Source organism: Helianthus annuus, chromosome 13, assembly GCF_002127325.2.
Source record: "Helianthus annuus cultivar XRQ/B chromosome 13, HanXRQr2.0-SUNRISE, whole genome shotgun sequence".
Lineage (NCBI taxonomy): Eukaryota > Viridiplantae > Streptophyta > Magnoliopsida > Asterales > Asteraceae > Helianthus > Helianthus annuus.
In genome coordinates, this window is record NC_035445.2 from 169,052,125 (window position 1) to 169,058,351 (window position 6,227).

At 35.6% G+C, this 6,227-nt stretch overlaps 1 long non-coding RNA gene and 1 pseudogene across 1 annotated transcript; one reads left to right on the forward strand and one right to left on the reverse strand.

Annotated features, from left to right (window-relative positions):
• Positions 1–1,346, forward strand: LOC118485550. The gene is made up of 2 exons (XR_004876610.1): positions 1–268; positions 835–1,346. It is a non-coding gene; the product is annotated as an uncharacterized LOC118485550 (long non-coding RNA).
• A 556-nt stretch (positions 1,347–1,902) lies between these two features.
• On the reverse strand, positions 1,903–5,187 carry LOC110901665 (annotated as a pseudogene).
• Positions 5,188–6,227: the final 1,040 nt, after the last annotated feature.

Below are 6,227 nucleotides of genomic sequence, written 5' to 3' on the forward strand. Positions count from 1 at the left end.
AAGAAGATATTCTGCAAAATACTTCATAATTGCGGGAAAGGAGGCTACATCTATTACCATAATTTGGTTCATTTACTTGCTCTTGAAACATCCTGAGATTCAAGATAAGGTTGAATAAGAAATCGAAGAAGCAACAAACATGAGAAACAAATTAAGTCACAGGTGTTAAAGATTTTGCAAACAGTGCGAGTGAAGAAAGCCTAGAAATGATAAGTAGCTTCATGTAACTTGGAACAAAACTCTCGCGACTCTATCCTGCATCTCAGTGGTATGCAACTCAAATATTAAGCAATTTCTCATTCTTTAACTTAACCAAGCCTTTGACTAATCAACATGGTTACTAGTGGTTGTTGGAGTCGTTCAAAATGGATCGGATCGGATCAATCCAAAGAACTTTTTGTCTAAATTTATATAAAAATAATAATTATTATTATTAAGTGATAGGGATACAGACTGCAGACTCGTATTTGGTGCAACTAGACACACAGAAGTGGACTGGAAAATGATTCAAGCTAAAAAGGGCATAATCGTATTTGTCGCAACTAGACACAGAGAAGCGGTCTGGAAAATGATTCAAGTTAAAAAGGGCATAACTCTCATTACGTTTGAAGTTATACAAGGATAGGTAATGGACATAAATGTCTCAACAAGCCACACGCGTGGACAAATGCTATAGGTGAGTTTTCCCAACTCTCAAGGACCCAATTTCGTCATCTAGAGCTCCGATTTTGAAGTCAATGTTTTCCCCAATTAAGCATTTTTATATTAATTTCGCTTGTTTATAAAAAAACGGCTGAATTTTTTTTAACTAGACGTTTATTCGTTGTTTTTTAGGCTGTTAATTTCAAGGAACCCTTGGGCTAACTTACGTAAGTCTTATTGGAACTTATAATTGATGAAGAATCAATGGAGATTAAGGGAATTAGCCTATGATGTCAATTATCAAGTTACCATCTGATGAAGATTAAGGGAACTTACCACAGAAGCGAGTTACTTCTAGTGAAGATTGATGAAGTCTCGCTAATAAAGAAGAGATGCCACGTGTTAGCCTATCATTTGACGAAGACAATCTGTTGAGAGGATGTTATACATAATTGTCACTTGTCAATTCCGTACGTCTCAACAAGAATATAGATACACGAGTCTGCATTGATATTATTATCACTTGACCCCATAGTTTAATGTGTGCAAATTCAGAGAAAATTTGCATGTCACCCTCTTCATAGCTAGAGCATTAGCTAGAAAACCATCTATAAATTCAATTTTGATTTATAACTAGTTTTACATGATGTATTGAAACAATTGATTTTGATGAATACCTTGTGCTTATAGCAATTGTTCTTCTACTCTTGTTTATTGTTTTGCGCATATTGTGAATCAGTTGACGATGAAACAGTGATACCTGACACATTGATTTACTAATATCCCATTGCAAACTAACTAACAATGAATGTAGGGTATTAGCTAAGTTTTAGCTTGATTGTGATGCACACAAATTTAATCTCCCAACAACATTGTATCCTTGAAAGATCTAATTCTCTTGGTAGTAACTCGGAAGGTATTCATGCAGTTGCAATATCTTATAAATAATGGATAAATAAAGTAGACATGACCTGTAAAGTTTACACAACTATTGCCCTAGGTTGTTAATAGATTTATGTAACAACTGATGATTGCGATTTAGATGGCAAGAATGCACAGCTACTATTACGACACGATTGTTTGATAACCCTATACTAGCAACTTCAGTTGACAAATTACAATAAAAAGAAAGATTAGTAAAGAGGTAACAAAACAAAGGAAATCATAAAGTCATGCTGAATGTAAAAATGTATCATGAGATCACAAAAACCAAACTCATATCAAGAAATTTATAATAAAAAGAAAAGAAAAAAATACATACACACAGCAAGTCAACCTTCAATCAAGAAACTAAACAAGTAACATCACAACACTTAAACTAACAGCACAGGCGAAGTATTCCCTAAATTAAAAATCCTAAACTGAGCCACCCCTTTTTTTCTTCCCACCACTTCCTATACTCTTTTCAGTGGCGTCTAAAGCACCTAAACAACCCTTTACAACATCATCAATAAAAGTAAAATCATGCGCAACAGTCCCATGATTACTAGACTCAAAAATGGGAATCGGTTTTCGTTTCAAGATATCTTTAGCAAAGAAAAAATAAGCCATATCAGGTCTACCCCATTGTCCATAAACCGTAAAGAACCTCAAACCCGTCAAAGACAACACATAAATATGATTATACGTATGAGCGATTTCTTCACCCACTTTCTTCGTTGCAGCGTATAGGATCCGTTCGATCTTTTTCCGAAAAGGGTACTTCTGTATTCAACCCATAAACAGAACTAGAAGATGCCCAAACAATTGCAGTCTGTGGATTTGCATTTTTGCATACTTCAAGAACAATAATAAAACCAGCAATATTACTATGAGTATAAGATTTTGGGTTTCTTCATTGCATATCTAACACCAGCTTGAGCAGCTAAATAAAATAACATGAGTAAAATGAACTGCCTCAAAGAGTTTGTTCAGCAAACCGGTGTCCTTTATGTCCCCTTCCACAATGAAAATCCCACTTTTTTTCCACACATGTTGACGAGCCCTTTTGAGGGCAGGATCGTAATAACTGTTAAAATTGTATAACCCTAAAACGTAGTCACCACGGCATCTCAAGGCGGCGCTGATGTGGATTCCGACGAAACCGGCTGCTACGGTGACCAAAACAGAGTACCCTGTTTTCAATCCGATGTTGACTGATGACTTGACCGTTACTCCCATCGGTATCCCTATACACGCACACAACTCTCAGTTTAACCTAATCGAACAGAAAGTGAGTGGTCATGTAAAAGATAGCAGTATTAGAAAGGTAACCTAGGACACAAAAATAATTAAGGTGTTGTATATTAATAAAACAAATAGTAAAAAGTAATCTAATTTAATAAAATGAAATTATGGATATAAAAGAACCTATAGGGTTTGTATGAATAACAGCTAATAACTAACTGATGTAGAAAATAAAAAATTAGAACATACCTACTTTTTAAACTACTTTCAAAGTGAGCATTATGTCACGGGCCAAATATTTGAAGGTCGCAATGCTGTGGGCTGTGCTTGAACGCTTGGGTTACTGGCTAGTCCTGGACTTTATCGGGGACGGAGTCAGTGTCAATGAAGAGGTGTACGTGCCTAGTCGTGCAAACGACGAACGCACCACTGGTCGAGAGCTGGCGCCGCTCTCCTGATGAGTCCAAGGCAAGACGAAACCAGTGACCCACACAAAGAAGCGGGATGGATTGGCTTGTCCCCGGGGACTTGGGGACGCCACACGGGGGTCGAAAACTAACCCCATGACAATTAGCAGCCTAAAAGATCCAAATGAATCCCAAAGATATAGTCAAATTAACAGATTAAGTGACCATTTCCAATAGCAATCTGCATAGTACATATGATGCAACATACAAATCTATACACAGCCATCAAACTAAACTTCCACTTTATGAACAAATAACATAACTAGTTAATAAAAGCTCATAAACTTTCCTGAAAAAGAAACGGGTTAGTGGGTCACTCTTTCAAGTGTATGCGAAATTTATACATAAATAAATATGAGTCTAGGTATCCATATAACCTGTTATTTACAAACTTCTTTGTCTTTGAATCAATTAAATGGAAAACCTCGACTTTTAGGTTCAAGAACCCTAATTTAGTACTCATCCCCAATTTAGACATGAAAAAGATCTACTGGATACTACGACATGAATGTCGATCTAGTTTACAAAAGAAGCTCAGGAATACACATGATCAATTTTCTGATTTTATTAAAAATCTACACTACATACACACTGAAGTCGATTGAACCAATAGCATGAAAGCAGTAAAACAAGTTGAAAAAAAGTCAAAGTCAGTATAAGAGTTTTTATGCTCCCTCAGTTCAGCAAGGATGTATTGTCTATCAAAATGATGCATAAATTATAAACTAAAAAAATATTAACTTATAAAAGCTTGGACAGAGTGAAATGGCAAGCATGCATGTTCTCCAAAGCCCACAACTGAAAATTTTTCTGAATTAGACTTGTTAAACAAACAAAAAGTGGCTATACACCAGTGGAGGCCAGAAACGGGTTGGTTAAAACAGGTCAAAGGGATAATGTTTTGACCAAGATATATTCTAATTTATTCAGATATACATGTAAGCCTATTTGTTATCGAGTAATTGCTAATTTCTTTATATGGGTTCTCAAATAAGAAGCCAGCTTAACCAACTTTTTTAGTGTTATGGTTAAAAAAAAGTGGATTTGTTTCTTACTTCCAATTCCAGATTATCTAAGGACTAACTAAAAATCAACAGTTAACAAATTATGCCCTATCTTCTAAAGTTCTTTCTAATGCGGTAGTGTCAATCACATGAAAGTGTACTCTTAAAAGAGGGTAAACATATCTACGGAAGATGCAGTGTTATTGGAGTAAAAGGTGAAAAAGGACAACTGATTCTTTCCATGAATATCAGTTGGAATGCAAATGGTCCAAAGGCATTCGACTGGATTGAGCCAGAATGAAACTAAAATCAAATATACTGGTGTACACTCATTTCACAAAACCTTAGTTATTCCCAACATATTGAAACCAATGGTGTTACTTTCTTTCGTCTCTTCATTCATTTTACCAAGTGTTCAATTACATCTATGATTTAGATATGAATAGAACAAAATACCCAAAGCCATCATCAGATGTTCTAAACAAATTACCAACCTGAGATCCGCTCCAAAACGCCACATAGTTACACACTGAAAACAAAGTCATTTAAAAAATTGTAACAAAAAGAGGCGTCTTTCATTGAGTCATTAAACCAAACACCTGGTGTGCATGCAAACTAAATAGCTAAAATCCCTTCCAAAACAAGCAAAAACAAAACCAACAAACATACAAGAGTGCAACATACATTCACAATTTCACATCTGCGTAAAAACCCTCTATTTCATAAATCAACCGCAAAAAAAAACACGAACAAGAAAACACTAGTCACAAATAGCAGAAATTTACAATAAAAAACAAACCCACAAAGGGGGCAACGATTGAAATCAAAACAGCAACTAAAACGGAGGCATAAATTACTTTTTGGGAGCGTGATTATGGGGAAAAGTGGTGGTTCGAACGCACGCACCTGATGTGAAGAACAATTGCAACCGGCCCACTGTGATTGTTTTTCAAAATATGTACTGCATTTGGGCTGCTGGTTTGAGCTCAACAACAACTATCTATCGGGTAAAGTTCTTATACAAATAATCTTAACATACTAAACATACAAATTGAAGGAAAACTCAAAAAGACAAGATGGCATTTTTGTAATTATCAATAACTATCAAAGTTACCCTACAAATATACCTAAAAAAAACTAACCACTCCCCCACCCCCAAAAAAACCTAAACCCCCCACCCCCCAAAAACCTAAAAAAAACCTACCCCCCCCCACCCCCAAAAACCTAAAAAAACCTAACCCCCCCCCACCCCCCACCCCCCAAAACCTAAAAAAAACCTAACCCCCCCCCCCCCCACCCAAGCTAAAATGCTAAAATCTAAACCCCCCAAAAGACCTAAAAAAATAAAAAAAAACACACAAATTATTTTATTTTATTTTTTAACATTTTTTATTAAAAAATCGCTACTTTTAGTAGCAGCCAAAAAAAAAATTTTTTTTTCTTTTTTTTTTTTTTTTTTTTTTGCTAACGAAATGTAGCGATTTTTTAATAAAAAATGTTTAAAAAAATTTGTGTTTTTTTAGGTATTTTTGGTTGTAACTTTGATAGTTGGTGGTAATTACAAAAATGCCACCTTGTCTTTTTGGGTTTTCCTTCAATTTGTATGTTTAGTATGTTAAGATTATTTGTATTTGATCTTTTGCCACTATCTATCATAGGCAAATGGCCAGTTAATTTCCCGTTTTCAGCCCATGTAGGCCCAAATTGTATCAGGTATAGGAGGAGTATATACACGTTGATTATTGCTACAAGTAGGGCTGTAGACGAGCCGAGCCGAGGTCGATCCAGCTCGAGCTCAAATTTCAAATCGAGCTGAGATTTAAGCCTCGAACTCGACTCGATTAAAATTCGAGTTGGGTCGGCTCGATCTAGCTCGAACTAACAATGAACCACAAAATTTACTACTTAAAAAACCCAAAAAATGAATCTCTTCATAGACTTAGGGCCA